The sequence below is a fragment of the Periplaneta americana genome, chromosome 2 (assembly GCF_040183065.1).
Source record: "Periplaneta americana isolate PAMFEO1 chromosome 2, P.americana_PAMFEO1_priV1, whole genome shotgun sequence".
Classification (NCBI taxonomy): domain Eukaryota; kingdom Metazoa; phylum Arthropoda; class Insecta; order Blattodea; family Blattidae; genus Periplaneta; species Periplaneta americana.
Genome location: NC_091118.1, coordinates 27,891,396 through 27,910,019, shown reverse-complemented (window position 1 = coordinate 27,910,019; position 18,624 = coordinate 27,891,396). Strand labels below are relative to the sequence as shown.

General features: G+C 34.1%; 1 protein-coding gene across 1 annotated transcript in view; it reads right to left on the bottom strand.

Moving 5' to 3' along the window:
* LOC138691325 (tRNA dimethylallyltransferase) overlaps positions 1-18,624 on the bottom strand; it is a 536,598-nt gene that overhangs the window by 397,932 nt on the left and 120,042 nt on the right. The window lies entirely within an intron of this gene.

Genomic DNA, 18,624 nt, shown 5'->3' with positions numbered 1-18,624 from the left:
TCGTGCGTATTTGCTTGTTTTCCGCACAAAACCAATACGCGGTAAGTGTGAAATACCACATTCAGTATTCCCAACGTAACAAACATAACAATTTCCCTCTTCTTAACGGTTAAGCGCCATATTCATTTTACTGCTTTAGGCTTTTAACATATTATTTTTAGAGACGTTTAACATGGTAATAATTATAAATTGGAAACTTACCACTGCAATTTCACCTAAATTGCACTGTTAATTATTGTTTTTAAATATTTGCAAAAATTAAGTAAACTCTACAACTCCACTAAAGTTACTGCATTTGTAATGCAAGTAACATTAAGGAAGCCGTGAAAAAATCAACAAGATTCCAGACGCCGATGTTATTACTGCAATATGTTATATAAATAATATTGTTAAAATATTAAAATGAAAAATAAATCATTACATAACCTTACCGTTTGTTTTAAGTTCGCATTTATAGATTGGAGGAAAAAAAAGACAGACGTATATCACGGCCTGCTGGAGTATAGTAAACACAGAAAACATTTTATAGCAACAATGTTGAAGATAGATATTTTAGTTTTTAAAAGTTGCCGTCATTGAACAGAAACCAAGATGGAGATTTCATTGCAACTAATTAGAAATTCCTCTTTCAGATATGTAATAAACGATCTTCGCACAAAATAATGTACGATACACGAACGGTATGTTTGTTTTCATGTTCTCGGAAATTAAAAAAGCTCAACTACGTTTCGCTTTTTCAATCTTTTCCTCGAACATGAAAACTTCAACATACCGCTCTTGTAACGCATATTACTATCGCGGGCCTAAAAAAATATTATAGGCCTTAGGACCAAAAAAATATGTCGTTTGTTTACTTACACTTATATTTACTTAATTGGTAACAACTTTTATTCAGCTTGTTTGGCTTTAATAGCAACTCCAGAGGGAATTTCGGTTTCAACAGATAATTTCCAACATAACACAACATTGTTTATTAAATTCAGAGAGTGGTAACTTAACAACAAAGAAATAATAGCATCATGCATGGCCTTCCCCAACGAACAATTTTTATCCTACGTATTCTTTTTTTTTTTTTTAGTATACGCAGTCCCTAGATACCAAAACAACACGCTAAATAAGACATACAAACATGAAGTGATTTTTTTGCTGTTATTTATACTAGCTTTTTAATATCTCTAGTAAATTTTTGTTCTAAAGTTGGCTCCCTGAGGTCAGCGAATAGGGATTATAAAGAATGGACACTTCGCGTCGGTACCTTTGATGTAGCCGGACTGATTTCAATGACCTTCAAGCCAGCTAAAGCGTGAGATTCTGCTTTCTCCCTAGAGTTGGCGCTGACATCACACCAGCTAGCAGTCGACACAGCGGAAATATAACACATATAATTAATACATCTAGGTACATTATGTACTCAAATAAAATAAATCGGATCCATAAAATAATAAATCCGTCATTAACTGTAATGTCTAGACTCTAGAGTTCCTTTATAATGAGAGTTGAGACGTTGACCCCAACAACAATTAAAATATGTAATGATTTGATAGCGCTGAAAATGGAAAAACAAAACTCTTACGAGAAGTAAAACCATATACCTATATTATATTATATACAAATATTAAACAAATTCGATACTTAATTTTATAATGTGTTATATTATTTTATAATATAATTTATGATATCTGAAATATAAAATATTATTATTACAACTAGTCTGTCACTGAGAAACAAGGAAAAGCTGTTAACTTGAATTTATTTGAAGCAAAGCGTTACTGGATTAAGCAATAAGGTAAGCGATCTTTGGATCCTGTGTCTCAACTCTATTCTCAATTATTATCTTAGCGTATGCTCGATTACACTAACCTCTAGCGCTTGAAAGTGGAACTAAACGCTGGCGCACAGACAAACAAAACACAGGAAAATTCGCTCAGTGTCCATTCTTTATAATCCTTATTCGCTGCTGCGGTTACTAGATGAATGTAGGAGAGGAGAATTTTAATAGGTTATGTGTTACATAAATATTCATTTTACTTTCAAATCTATTTTCACGTAAGTTTATTTTTCTTGATTCAACACCAACTTTTTAATATCAAATATTAATCAATCTAGATGAAATTTTTACTGGAAGTATTTATGAGGTAGGTACATGTTTCTATGCATTTATTTTGTAAGAAATGCTGCTAGTTTATTTTATTAATATTTTTTCATGATTAATAGAAAAAATAATATTTTCAAATTTTCAAAACCAATAAATTAGATATTTCATAAAATGAATATATAGAAATATTTCTCTTTGTTTTGTGAATGGAACCAAAACAAAGAAAGCTTAAACATTGAGATCTTGTATTAAAACTTCGGTTTAAAAATATAAAAAAAAAAAACGCACAAAAAAAATAAAAAGTAAAAAATGACTGGGAGTTCAAAATTTGGATTTTGTTACTCTTTTACATAATAAACATGCTCTTAAAATTTGGTTGAAAAAAATTATTAGGAAAAAAGTTGTCATTTTTAGTGTCCCCTTAATGCAGTGGTTCCAACCTTTTTCGGCTGACGACACACCTCACTGAACGCCCACGATATCGCGACACATTTATTTGTTTTTATTAATAACAACATAATAATAAGAACCAGTCCTTTTCTTCTGGAGGAAAAGGTGGCAGAACTCTGTGTAGAATATTTTATAGCGCACGGGGAGATGATTACTCTTCACTGCGCGGGAATTTTGTCGTTTTTATTCTATTTGTCCAAAACTTTCAAGGTCTAAGCAGAATTCAAAGAGAAAATGCAAGGAAAAGATGCCGGAACGCCGTTCCAGCGCGTTCCGCCAGAAAAAAAGCAAACTATGTGTCAAAAATCCCAACCTATCTATGCTGGATGTCCGATAAAAGATTTTTATTGTCGTTTTTGAAGACTCACCTATTTAAATTAATGTGAAGTTTGCTCTTGGTGGGTTGCACAGAATTTCTCTATACGTGATTATGGTTCACAGGACACGTAAATCATCTTCAAGATGCAGCAGTCTTTTCCTTTGTTTAGATTTCACTATTTTCATGCTAGAAAAATGCTGATTCACACAAGTATGACGTTGAGAACAGCAGTTCTAAATGTCTTTTTAGTTTATTCGGCGCCATCGACTGATTTGACAAAACATTTTCGCATATAAGACACTCGAATTTTGTTTCTATTCATCTCCACACCACGTAAAACCATATTGCAAGTATTCATCACTATATTTACGAAACGCAGTACTGAGCAATATGTTCTGACCATTCCAAACTCTATTTATTATAAAGTGGGAAGAGTAAACGAATTACTAAGCATTGTTCCAAGTGATGAAAGATGAGTGGAAAAGAGAAAAATTCTCTCCGGCACCGGGATTTGAACCCGGGTTTTCAGCTATACGTGCTGACGCTCTATCCACTAAGCCACACCGGATTCCCATCCCGATGTCGGATCGAATCCTCAGTGCACCTCTGCACATGTATGGACATTGTGCCATTGTCATACATCTATGACGCAGTGCATGAGGGTAGGCCACTAGAAGGAACCCAAGAAGTGGAACTTAAACTGTTACCGACATCGGGATGGAAATCCGGTGTTGCTTAGTGGATAGAGCGTCAGGACGTAGAGCTGAAAACCTGGGTTCAAATCCCGGTGCCGGAGAGAATTTTTCTCCGTTCCACCCATCTTTCATCATATGAAATTTTACTCTATAAGACTGTTAACGGTATATTGAATAACTGTGATTTTCTTAAATTCCTTCAGTTCAATGTAAAAAGAACAGAATTACGTCATAGGCAACCTTTTATTATTCCTATTCCTGGAACTGTTTTCTTCAAGAACTCTCCATTGTTTGTTATGTGTAATACTTACAACTCTCTGTCTTTAAACTGTGATTCTCAATTGGATTTCAGTTTAACAATTGAACAATTTCATACAATATTAAAAAAATTGTATTTCCTTAGATATTTAAATTATGAAGAAGTGTATTATAATATAAAGCGATAGGGTTAGAAGTAAATCCCGAAAAGACTAAGTATATGATTATGTCTCGTGATCAGAATATTGTACGAAATGGAAATATCAAAATTGGAGATTTATCTTTCGAAGAGGTGGAAAAATTCAAATATCTTGGAGCAACAGTAACAAATATAAATGACACTCGGGAGGAAATTAAACGCAGAATAAATATGGGAAATGCGTGTTATTATTCGGTTGAGAAGCTTTTGTCATCTAGTCTTCTGTCAAAAAATCTGAAAGTTAGAATTCATAAAACAGTTATATTACCGGTTGTTCTGTATGGTTGTGAAACTTGGACTCTCACTTTGAGAGAGGAACAGAGATTAAGGGTGTTTAAGAATAAGGTTCTTAGGAAAATATTTGGGGCTAAGTGGGATGAAGTTACAGGAAAATGGAGAAAGTTACACAACGCAGAGCTGTACGCATTGTATTCTTCACCTGACATAATTAGGAACATAAAATCCAGACGTTTGAGATGGGCAGGGCATGTAGCAAGTATGGGCGAATCCAGAAATGCATATAGAGTGTTAGTTGGGAGGCCGAAGGGAAAAAGACCTTTGGGGAGGCCGAGACGTAGGTGGGAAGATAATATTAAAATGGATTTGAGTGAGGTGGGATATGATGGTAGAGACTGGATTAATCTTGCTCAGGATAGGGACCAATGGCGGGCTTATGTGAGGGCGGCAATGAACCTCCGGGTTCCTTAAAAGCCAGTAAATAAGTAAGTAAGTGTATTATAATGTTTTCACTCTAGTTTTTAAATAATTTTGCATCATTATATTGACATTTGGCACTATATTAACTGTAATATTATATTCTAGCATCTATTACCATTATGTATTTTCTTTCGTTTATGTTGTTTGTTTTGTTGTTTTTTTCTCTTATTATGTATTTTGTGTATGTATCTCTGTAAACCATCTGTAATTGGAAGCCTGCTTCTGTTGGTGGTGGATTTAAAATAAAATAAAAAATAAAATGATGACGCAGAATATCTGCACGGAAATATCATATGTATTTCAGTACATCATAATGCAGAGAAACCTGTTCAAATCGGAACCTGAATAATCCGGAATCCTGTCTATTTCGGAACAATTTATTGGTCCCGGCGAAATTTGTATGTAATTTTTCCTGAATAAAACGGAAACTGTCCAACGCGGAAACGAAAACTGTCTGCCACTGTTCAAAACGGAAACAATATTTTGGACACACTATATTTTGTAACTATATTTTGAAACAGCGTGTAATTTCAAGGAATATGTAGGTCACTAAGATAAAAACAAGTTTTATAAAAAGTTGCATAAAATGTGGCATTAACATTAAGTGATGAAGTAAAAGTTATCGAGATAAAGAAAAATTAGAAACAAAGTCTATGTGAAATAATATTGAAGTTCAGCTGTGGAAAAGTCAGGTGTGACACTTTAAAAATTAAAGATCATAATGAGTGAGTGGCTTGCGGCCGATATTGGTGACACAAAGGGAACCAGAAAGCAACTGTTTATGTGAAAATAAATGAACTGTTGTGGGAGTGGGTTCTTCATGACCTTTCAAAGAACAAGCCAATTTCTGGATCTATTCTGCAAAGCAAGCTATTGAAGTGGGAAAGAAATTAAATAAACCAGAATTCAAGGCTTCTAATAGATGGCTTCTAGTCCAATTAATTAATAATGTGCAGTGATATGCAGTACAGTATTAGAGTATAGTGTTAGATATTAAATAGAATGAAATTAGTAAACTTTAGTAATGTTTAATGACTAATGAGTGAGTTACGATAATATTTATACAGAAAATGAGATTTTAATCAAGATGATTCACCAACGTAATAAGCGACAGATAGCTGATTTAATGTGATGAGTGTTAAATGGAATATTTTGTACTTCTTGCAATTCGCGGCATGCCATTTTGTTTTTCATGTATATGAATGACAAAATATTCCATTTTAATGTCACACCTGAATAATACGGAAACCTGTCCACAACGGAAAAAAATTAGGACCATGTCACTTCCGTCTTTAACAGGTTTCACTGTAATATATTGTTGCAAGTGTTGACGTTTCATTAGTAAAGTCTGTGTCAAAATAAAATGTACTATATCAAAGACTTCGTTGTAAATAAAAAAATGCGTTGTAAAGAGATTTTCTGGATGACATAAAATTTATTTTTCAATTTCAAAATTTCACGACACATTCCACACCGGTTGGGAACCCCTGCCTTATTGGGTTGAGGGAAGACCCCGGAAAATAATCTCAACCAAGTTACTTGTCCCGTCCAGGATTTGAACCCAAGCCCGCTGGTTTCACGGTCAGGCATGCTAACCGTTACTCCACACCGGTGAAGTTAATAAGTTATTCGGCTTTGTGGATAGGAAAATAAACATTTCACAGCGGCATTTGAGTGAAGTTATGGGTACCTGAGGTTGTGAATGTTTTACGTCATTAGGCGAGGAATGTTACTTATTAAATGAAATACCCATTGCAGACTGTTTATGAAAGAAAGTAGCTTGGCTGTAGCAAAGAGCTGCAGACAGCGTGGTAAGGTAATAAAATTCTTTCATCTTTTTTTTTCTTTAGCACAGAGCTCTGGGCTTCGCAAATAATTGTTCACCTGTTCTTCTCTCCTTGCGTAATTGCCGAATGGAAAGTAACACGGAATTGATACCCACTTCATTCAACCTGTCGCCTTGAAAACCTCCAAGACGCAACCCGCAGACATTTAAATACTGCGGAGAATATAGGCAGTAAAATTTAATCAGCTCTAATCAGGCTATACTGTATTTTTTTTCATGGAGTGCAGTTTCATAGAAAGGACTTTGCCGACAGACCTTCTACTGCCCCCTACTAATTGGTTGTCATAAATAAATGTCTTCCTTACTGTGACGGAAATCTTGTCTTCTCCTGTCAGTAACCAATCACAACCCTCGTTCAGAAGAATTGACAGACTCCCGTCAAATCCACGTGGAGGCAGACTTGCCGCGTCTTTTCCGAATTCCAAGAATGCCGTCGAGGGTCACCAGGATTGTGGCAGGATTGTGGCAACTTTGCAATGTTGGGACGAAAGGACAGGATGGAATTGTCAGAGGTGATTATGTAGGAAGTCATAAATCTGTAAGTGGGTGTTCAAAGGAACCTCCGAACTGCACTCCATGAAATAAAATAAGGTATACCGGCGGTACGTACCTGAGCCGCATTCTTCGGACGTTCCAACGTTAATATTTTCAACGTGACCGCCATATAACAGTGACAAAAAACTAACAGAGTTACGTGTCTGGGGCGGCAGTCTTCTCCACCACATGGCCAGTGGTTCCTGCAGACATGCCCGGAACTTTAATTTATTTCGGTTTTAAAGAGCAGGCAAATCCGCCGCTGTGGCTATGTATATAGCGTGTGCGTTTCCCTACCAAGCGGTCCGAGGGTCGATGGCCCGACGTGGACAATGAATAGGGTTCCCAGAAACATCAGAAAAAATATGGGACACTCAGCACCGATTTCAACAATAAATTATGCATGGCCAGATTACAATAATACAATTAACTCAGGAATGTAATTGAATCGCACGTTTTAGAAAGAAACGAAGTCAAAATGTTCTACAGACGTGGACAAATTATTAGCAAAATTGAAGATTTTTATTATATATTTTTACAAAATGTGATTCTTCAATTTATACTACAGTTGACATTTTTGCGTATTTCCAAATTATTAGCAAAATTGAAGATTTGTATTGTATATTTTTAGACTACATTTGATATTTTTGCATATTTACAAATTATTAACAAAACTGAAGGTGTTTATTATATATTTTTATAAAATTCGATTCTTCAATTTGGAATACAGTTGACATTTTGGATATTTCCGAATTATTAGCAAAACTAAAGATTTTTATTTTATAGTTTTACAAAATTTGACTCTTCAATTTAGACTGTAGTTGACATTTTTGCTAATTTACATATTATTAACAAAATTGAAGATTTTTATTATATATTTTTACAAAATGTGATTCTTCAATTTATACTACAGTTGACATTTTTGCGTATTTCCAAATTATTAGCAAAATTGAAGATTTGTATTGTATATTTTTAGAAAATTTAACTCTTCAATTTGGACTACATTTGATATTTTTGCATATTTACAAATTATTAACAAAACTGAAGGTTTTTATTATATATTTTTATAAAATTCGATTCTTCAATTTGGAATACAGTTGACATTTTGGATATTTCCGAATTATTAGCAAAACTAAAGATTTTTATTTTATAGTTTTACAAAATTTGACTCTTCAATTTAGACTGTAGTTGACATTTTTGCTAATTTACATATTATTAACAAAATTGAAGATTTTTATTATATATTTTTACAAAATGTGATTCTTCAATTTATACTACAGTTGACATTTTTGCGTATTTCCAAATTATTAGCAAAATTGAAGATTTGTATTGTATATTTTTAGAAAATTTAACTCTTCAATTTGGACTACATTTGATATTTTTGCATATTTACAAATTATTAACAAAACTGAAGGTTTTTATTATATATTTTTATAAAATTCGATTCTTCAATTTGGAATACAGTTGACATTTTGGATATTTCCGAATTATTAGCAAAACTAAAGATTTTTATTTTATAGTTTTACAAAATTTGACTCTTCAATTTAGACTGTAGTTGACATTTTTGCTAATTTACATATTATTAACAAAATTGAAGATTTTTATTATATATTTTTACAAAATGTGATTCTTCAATTTATACTACAGTTGACATTTTTGCGTATTTCCAAATTATTAGCAAAATTGAAGATTTGTATTGTATATTTTTAGAAAATTTAACTCTTCAATTTGGACTACATTTGATATTTTTGCATATTTACAAATTATTAACAAAACTGAAGGTTTTTATTATATATTTTTATAAAATTCGATTCTTCAATTTGGAATACAGTTGACATTTTGGATATTTCCGAATTATTAGCAAAACTAAAGATTTTTATTTTATAGTTTTACAAAATTTGACTCTTCAATTTAGACTGTAGTTGACATTTTTGCTAATTTACATATTATTAACAAAATTGAAGATTTTTATTATATATTTTTACAAAATGTGATTCTTCAATTTATACTACAGTTGACATTTTTGCGTATTTCCAAATTATTAGCAAAATTGAAGATTTGTATTGTATATTTTTAGAAAATTTAACTCTTCAATTTGGACTACATTTGATATTTTTGCATATTTACAAATTATTAACAAAACTGAAGGTTTTTATTATATATTTTTATAAAATTCGATTCTTCAATTTGGAATACAGTTGACATTTTGGATATTTCCGAATTATTAGCAAAACTAAAGATTTTTATTTTATAGTTTTACAAAATTTGACTCTTCAATTTAGACTGTAGTTGACATTTTTGCTAATTTACATATTATTAACAAAATTGAAGATTTTTATTATATATTTTTACAAAATGTGATTCTTCAATTTATACTACAGTTGACATTTTTGCGTATTTCCAAATTATTAGCAAAATTGAAGATTTGTATTGTATATTTTTAGAAAATTTAACTCTTCAATTTGGACTACATTTGATATTTTTGCATATTTACAAATTATTAACAAAACTGAAGGTTTTTATTATATATTTTTATAAAATTCGATTCTTCAATTTGGAATACAGTTGACATTTTGGATATTTCCGAATTATTAGCAAAACTAAAGATTTTTATTTTATAGTTTTACAAAATTTGACTCTTCAATTTAGACTGTAGTTGACATTTTTGCTAATTTACATATTATTAACAAAATTGAAGATTTTTATTATATATTTTTACAAAATTTAACTCTTCAATTTAAACTACAGTTGACATTTTTGCATATTTCTGTCTATTGTAATGATAGAAGTATGTAAAATTGTCAACTGTAGTCTAAATTGAAAAATTAAATTTTGTAAACAGCATTATCATAAAAATCGTCAATTTTGTTAATAATATGTCCACGTCTGTATTTTTCAGGAGAGCAAAAGAACTTACTTTCATGAATAAATACCAGTGCACCAGTGCTTTAATATAAACATCAACTCGATGTTAGAGATACAGGGAAAGGTTTGTTTAAGTTCCTTCCTTTGTTTATCTTTGCGTCTTGGAAGTATTAATCATTTCATCAGAAGAAATAAAATTGACAAATTTTGACTTAGTTCCTTTCTAAAAAGTGCGACTTAATTATAATAACTACTTTTATGTGTGAAGTCCAATGCTGTGGAGTAGGCCTAACTATTACAAGCCTGACCGTGAAACGAGCGGGCCCGGGTTCAAATCCCGGTTGGGGTTTTTTCGGGGTTTTCCCTCAATCCATTAAGAGCTGGGTAACTTTTTGCCCTGGACCCTGGACGCATTTCCCTGGCATTATCTTCCATCTCATTCAGACGCTATATAACCACTAGAGGTTTTGATTTATCTAGAGAAAATCAAAACACGAGTGGGATTTAATTGACGATTAGAAGAAAGCATATAAAGATCAGAAAAAATAAAGTACTCTAATACAATAAAATATTAATTGACTTACTGAAATTCCATTTCACTAATCTTAGCTTCACGAAAACGTTTGAACGGAGCCGCCATTTTCAGTCAACTATCTTTGCGGGAAACAAATGCAATTTGAAATGTTGGCAAACAAAGAAACAAATGCTAGGGTAGTGATAAAAATAAACAAATACTAGAGACGCGATAAAATTAAACAAATGCTAGGGACGTGATAAAATAGTGCGATAAGCAGCCATGATTCGTTGATAGACATCCTTTCGTACCGTTTTATTGGTCAAAAGCAGTATGACGTAGTAAACGTGTAATAGTCAACATAAATGACCCGTTTTATCGGAACCTACTAGATCTATACGCATGAAATTTTTACGATACATTTCAGAGAACACTGTGATAATGTGGAATTCTTTTGATGAGCTTTCTGTAGTAATAGTTTATTTAAAAATGTCTAATTTTTTTTTAAATTTTAGAAGTTTAAAAAAAAAAGTCATATCCTTTTTTTCTACTATATATTTTATCACCAAAACAAAGGAAGGAATGCATAAACATCCTGTAAAATATCATATCACATTTTCATACCTATGGGCTATTCCATATTAAATCGATCAGTAGAAAACCTCGCATTTTTTATACTATAATTTTTCCCCTATTTATACAAGGTGCTGAGGAGAGTGCATTTGCAAAAATATACTATCGAAAGTCAAACGGTTTTCGTATTGTTGAGCGACAAATTTAGCGTATTTTAGAAAAACAAGCCTCTTTCAGCGCTCAGAACTCTGGAACCATTTACTGCAGAACATTGAAACGAGAGCTCATTTTGAAGCTGACATTTGGTAAGTTATGTTAAGAAGTAATCCTTATTTTTATTGTACACAGAGAGGCAGATAATCTGATTTTACTTACTTTTAGACTTTTTGGCCATTTGTAAAAATGTAAAAAAAAAAAAAAATTGAGAAAAAACCTTGCATTATTAAGAGGGATTCGGCATTGTTTGCTTAGTGGCTCGGCAATAAGTTTCGAGGGTATTAAATAGATTATTTTCACACGCCTAGACTTGAACGGCGTAGTACCGCACGTACTGACCGAGAGCTGAAGATAAGCGAGCGTTGGGCGTCAATTTACTCCTGTGTTTATGAAAACCTGTGATAAAGCTAGCACAGCCATGCGCTGCTAGACGACACATCACGTGTTTATGTCTCCTGGCCTTGCTTCCCTCGGCTATCTCCCGCCTCACAGTCAGCTGGTTAGTTTACGAGCGTGCTATTTATTTTCTTTATTTGATATTTTCAATACTTTCTTATCAACGGTGCACCAGTAAAAATATGTGTTTATTTGTACTTTCAATGTTGAATCTAACCATATATTTTTAAAATATTTTTTCGTGGCCAAAGACGTCTTAATGAAGAAAAATCTAAATTTCTCCATTTCCATAAAAAGTAAGAAAACGGTACGAAATATATAAGAATACAATAGCATACCCACAATATATACTTAACACACAACTGCAGTTCGATACGCACACATTATTTGACGTCATAATACATCATAACATACAAACAACCAACCCCCACCATAGGAGCAACACACCCCCATCCCTACCATCCACAACTGCACATCGCAGAGTCTAGATCACCAGTGGTTCAAGAGACACTGAGGACGACAATACATAGCGTCGAAACGGGCCGTCTGTCGAAGGTACATACCTTTTTTAACAATTTTAACACTTTTAACGTATAACAAAGTAAATTTTATGTTTTTAACAAAGTGTTAACGAGAACTTTAATCAATCAATAAGAAAAACTGTTTACATGATCAATATAAACTTTAATTTCTCAGCATCAAAATAAACCATGATTTTGATCATTGGGTGAAAGGGTTTCGGAGTCACAACAGTTTAAAATTGCTAATTTTATGAAAATGCGATAAATTTAAATATTATCAATTTAAACACTATTAAGTTCTGATACCTCAAACTTTGCACAAAGCATCATATCACAGTTATCTACGGACAGAAAAAGTTTCATTGTATTTAAAAATTGCAAGGTCAATTTTCTCTATATTTCGGTCGATTTGAGATGGAATAGCCTCTATAGAGAATTTCACATTGAGAAAAAAAGCATTGAGTATACGGGGCTATTCCAACAAATGACAGTTGTCATAGAAACAACTATCTACCAGATGGCTTGTACAATGTATTAGGCAAAGCCCCATAAAACCAATGCTTTTTTCTTAACGTGGAATTCTCTATAGTATATTCTGAGATGAGTAATTAATATTGCTGTTTTAACATTAGTGCGATAGGGTTTGACGACTCCCCTAAGCTGCCTGCATCTTTCTTTTGCTAGCACACGAAATCAGAGCCCTGACGGCTTGCTGCAGTGTGCCGCGTGACGTTGTGCAGCAGTGGCGGAGCCCCGGTCCGCCTTGAACCCGCGTCCAGCAGTTCATCGACAGGACGAGCTGCCCAATTATTCACACGACTCCAAGTGCGAACTCAGGACCGAGGCCAAATTCGGACTAAACCATCCTCAACGCAACACGTCCACTCCTACCTTATAGCATCAAACCCAACAGTCCTGGGTTCAAGTGAAAATCCACCTGCTTTAACCGGGACTAGATGTGCCCCTTATCGTACTCTTTAATCATTTGTTAAATGATGCTTAATCACCACACAGCGTCGGTGCAATTGGTAAGAAGGATGTGAGTGCGACAGCTCCCCATGGCATTACCTGATATTCACCTTATGGCACGTGCATCAATCTCATTAGCATAACCACCTGTTAAAGCTGCCACTTAACCCGTGGTCAAGCATTTTTACCGTGCATCGACCTCGCTTACAACTTACTACTACTGACAGACCTAATGCCGATCGTGGTTGTAGTGTGCCAACGTCCCCATCGCGACCAGAAGCTTAATTGAATCGGTGAGCGGAAAAGGGGTAACTTTCCAAAATCATGCTTTCAAGATAATAAAAAAAACTGTTTTGTGATTTTATTTTTAATATAATCAAAAAACTTATAATTGGTCACATTTACTACTAGTTACAAATATCTCAACCTTTATATTTGTTTGTTAATATATAAATTTGTCTTTTAGATTTGACTGTTTAAAGTTTGGGGATGTTACTCTTTTTCCAGTCAAATGAATATTGGTTAAAATGAAGAGAAATATTTTGAACAATTAGTACTTTCATGGGTGTGTCTGAAGGAACGAAGAACAATACATTCACTGTCTCTTCTGTTTAGAATCATGCATACTTCTACTCCGAATTATCTGTTATCGCGCTTTCAATTTCTTACAATTCTTCGAAACCGACATCAAGCACTTCTTTCTATCCCTAATCATAGAACGTCTTTATACTCATCTTCCTATACTGTAGAAATACCTCGCCTCTGGAATTCGTTACCTAATGACGTCAGGGATTGCCGGACTTTATCACAATTCAAAATTAAATTGGAACATTTTGTCTTAGTTAATGTTTTTAGGTATTGATAGAAGTATTGATTTGTGTTTTTTTTTCTTTTTCTTATTTAATCTAGATTAAAATTGCAAGTTTCTTGTTTATGTTAGTTAATTAGTTAGGATACAATTAATTATGATACTTAATCACTCATTTAAAGTTTGTGTGACTGCAACCTGTGTATATTTTTGTGTGGCATTACTTAGTTTATAGTGTTTTTTCTCTCTCTCTCTCTTTATTTTTTGTGTAGCTTTATTTTGTATATAGTGTATTTTTTCTATTTATTTCTATTATTGTATTTGTATTCCTGGTGTTGTGGAAAAGAAGGCCTGATGGCCTTAACTACACCAGAATAAATAAATAAATAAATAAATAAATAAATAAATAAATAAATAAATAAATAAGTTTTCTTTATAGCGTAACCGTCGAAAAAAGTGTACAAATACTTTTCTTCACATTGGAGAAAGAAACAATTATAAAAACGGTGTTACAATGTTGTTTTTTTGGTCTCGACTAACACACCTTTGTAGGTTACAAACTCTTCTCCCCTACTCCTAGATATTTTCTCTCCATTTCCTTTTTATGTGTATTCTTGTTCACCTTTCCTTTCTTTCTTCTTGGTACATTTATCTTCCTCTTCTAATATTGCTGTTTTTTACTCGAAGACACTAACTTCAAAAACTATTTTCCAAATCTTGTAGAAAGAATACCGATGATCAAACAGTCCACTCATTTCACCGGCATTATCACCTTCATCTCATTCAGACGCTAAATAACCTAGATGTTGCTAAGCGTCCTAAATAACCTACTAAAAAAATAGTGATCAAACATAACCTGGAACACCTGTAATAACAAAGCACTAAAACAGTTAAGAAACTAAACGATTATTACAGTGCTTGTCAGCGCTCCAAGCATACCGTATGAAAACTAACACAATAGTGCTCCACTACTGAGTGGAATAAAAGTAACATTCCTGGAATGTTACCGTTCTTCTACTCAACTACAAAACACGGGTCATGCCATTGGCATTAACATGATAGGAATATTACCACAGTCCAGTATATACAGTCACGAAGCTCAATACGTAGTAAATATGCAAACATTAGGTAGTTGCTCACCACTAGGATCGCTAATATCGCCTCATTACAGGCAATGCAAAATAGTACCGTCACAGTCTATTGTTTCTAGCACCCTCAAAACTCAAGCTTCGTGACTGTATATAGTAGACTGTGATATTACTCTTTTTCTGCTCAATAGGTAGGACTATGATATATGAACAATTTTGCTATCTCAGTTTATTTTCGCATTTTTTTGGAATGTTACCCCTTTTCTACTCACCGATTCAATTCTGTTTCCAGAACTAGATATTAGCGCTGAGGCATGGCCCAGTGGACGAAAGTTACATTTTTAGTAGTAATCTTTGGTTTCGAATCACCTTGATATTTTGAAGTTTTCTATTAGTTTACGAAGTCGTGTTCTATTGTTGTGAACCAGATGCCGTCTGTAGATGTACTACTAATTTGATACAAATATGATTTTGGTGATGTTGTGGCCCAAATTCCCTGGCATTTGCCTTACGGTTGAGGGAAAACCCTGAAAAACCTCAACCAGGAAATTCAACCTGACCGGGAATCGACCTCGGGCCCTCCACGTAACAGACCAGCATACAGACCCCTATACTACAGAGGTAACTAATAATTATTCACTTAAAATACACAAACATATTAATTCAGAAAGTCTGAAAGCAGATTTTCAAATATCCCTTCTTTCACTTGAACGCACTTGGCCGCACAGATGTGAATGGCGCGCGCCTAGCGTTTCGCACCACGTCACGGCTATCCCTGGTAAACGCAGCTGATAATCACCACATCTACCTTCCTCTTCTCCCTCGTACTTCACGTCACAGTGCAACCCTTCGTTTAGTTTACATGTCAATGTTTCTATTACGATGCAACTCCAAAGCCTGATTCACAGTATGACGTTTGGATTTTTAAGAATAACTTTGAAACTAATGATAATCGGACACATGTTCATATGACATTTTACGGTCAAAATGGCCTACAGAACTGATTACTAAAGCGCGGATCATTAGTCGTGAATCAGCCTGTATACAGGGTGATTCACTAAGAATGGTCGAAAATTTAGGATACGATATCTTAGGCCATTTTGAGTGAGAAAGTTCATATGAACATAGGTTCGTTTTCGAACGATGGCGGAGCTAGATGCATTTTTTTTTTTTGGCAAAACGTCTCGTCCCAGTGTGAATCAGACGTTACCATATGCTGTTGACGTGAGACGTGAAACAAGGTCACCGATCGCAATGAATGACGTAAGATTGGAATCTGCATTGTGAGCAATGTAGATAAGAGAAGTTCATTCACCTCACAAACCGATGGTGGGATATTACAAATGTCCAATCGCCTGCCCTTGTCTGATGTAATGACACAAAACCAGACATAACACAAATACACTATCACTTATCAGTTCACAGAACTTCAGTCAGCTACCTGCAGTACAGTAGTTATACAGGTATAGTTATCGGAAGTGTTGTGTTTTTCAAGATGCCTTATAAATTATCCACTGCAGAATACGTAGATATTGTGTATGTTTATGGTTTGTGCGATGGAAATTCCTTGCGTGCAGTCGCTGAATATGAATGACGCTTTCCAAACAGAAGGGTACCATATCGAAGAGTATTTACTGTCTATGGGGTTGGATAAAAGACTTGGTATACCAGAGGAAGGTGGAAACGAGAGGTGCTAATCGACCGTATGCTGCACGCCGCATAAAGAACAGCCACGAGCAACTCTCCCGAGCGACGAGCGCGATTCACGCCCGAGCGCAACAGTGCATTGAAGCAGAAGGAGGTACCTTTGAAAATGTGCGAAAACACCAACCCCGACTCTAGAATATTAGATATGTATGCATACGTGAATATAAACTCTAAATTTGTCCCTTATCTGTCTTAAATGCGAGTTAGTACAATGGAATCCCAGAAGTTTTTGTGAAATCAAAGAGCCATATTTCCGTAATCGTTCGAAAACGGACCCATATTCATATGAACGTTTTGACTCAGAATGACTTCAGAATTCACATCCTAAATTTTTTACCTTTTCTCGTGAATCACCCTGTATAGCACGCACAAAGCGCGAAACAAACTACTGTACTCCAACCACGAGAAAGTCTCCAGGGAATGAAGGAAAGCGGGATGATGCTGTAAATGAACGTTGATGTCATAAGATGTCATAAGGTCACACACGTGGGTACTCTTATCTCTATTGGCTAGCTCTCACAGCACAAACCATAACATTGATACAGACATATTGATACTACCCTAGTTACAAAATTAGATCACAGTTAATCTCCTGGTCCTTAAACTGACGTTATAACGATATTATTTATCTACTTCGTTCCAATAGATGACGCAATAGTAAGCACATTCCTTTCACGGTTGATCTCCTGGTTGGAGAACAGTAGGTGCAAGGAGCCCTCGAAAGGTCAAGCGAAGTAAAATGAAATTGCCACAAGATCTCCAGCTATGATTTCGAAAACGATATAGTATTTTGATCGGGATGATGGTCACATGAGGTATGTTAGTGGATAACGGAAATCATTTTGCAGTGAATATTTGGCTCAACCAGAAAGTTAAGGGGATGCGCTACTGAATTTTCTAATTTCTACATTTTAAGAGATAATGTACTGAAATTTTAACAGCATATTATGATTATGATTATGAATTAATCAGGAAAATTTCAATGATCCAAGTCAAGAAATAACTCTTTTAAAAATAAAATTTGAAAATAACACGTTTAATTTTGGAAACCGTTTTTTGGAAAATAAAACAAGAGTTTTCTATGCTTTTTATAGTGCATTTTATAGCTGAAACACAGGTTGTGGTAATGGAGCATTGGAATTCAGCATATGGAGAGTAAAATTAAAAAAAAAAAAAAAAAAAAAACATGACTTTTCTTCAAAAACTGTCATTTTTCAGTAGCGCATCCCCTTAAAGTAACTGTCGCCAAACTCGTCTGGAATTACTGTTTATACCAGCTTTTGGTAATACAGTACAAGGTCAGGGATTCCCACGACAGTTGTGCCGCCCCATGTCTGGTTTCGTACCAAATCGTTCGTACCATCTTGAGACGATGACAAGTTAAGTACGTCATACGCAACGTATTTATAGAACTAAGTGACTTAGAACCCTGCAAATATGTGAGTCAGCATTCATTCCTCGAATTCCTCTGTAACATTTAAAGTAATCTCTCTAGCGAAGTGCCTGGTTGACTCAGTCGTACAGCCACTAATTGAGTATAACAGGGTTTTGTCTCCTAAGGAAAACTATGCTTCCAGCCATTCATTCCTTACTACGTCCTCCAGCCTTCTTACGCTACACATCGACGACACATTATGAACATGAAATATTATTTAATAATAACCTGTGTACTGCCATTTCTATTAAACTATTGGACGGATTTTGTTCATATTCAATATGTACGAGTTAATTTATCGGGAAATGATGTACATGAAATATAATAATTCTAGTACTAGTCTGTCTGTGTAAAGCGATTTCTACTTAAACTATTAGACGGATTTTGTTCATATTCAATATGTAAGAGTTAATTTATCG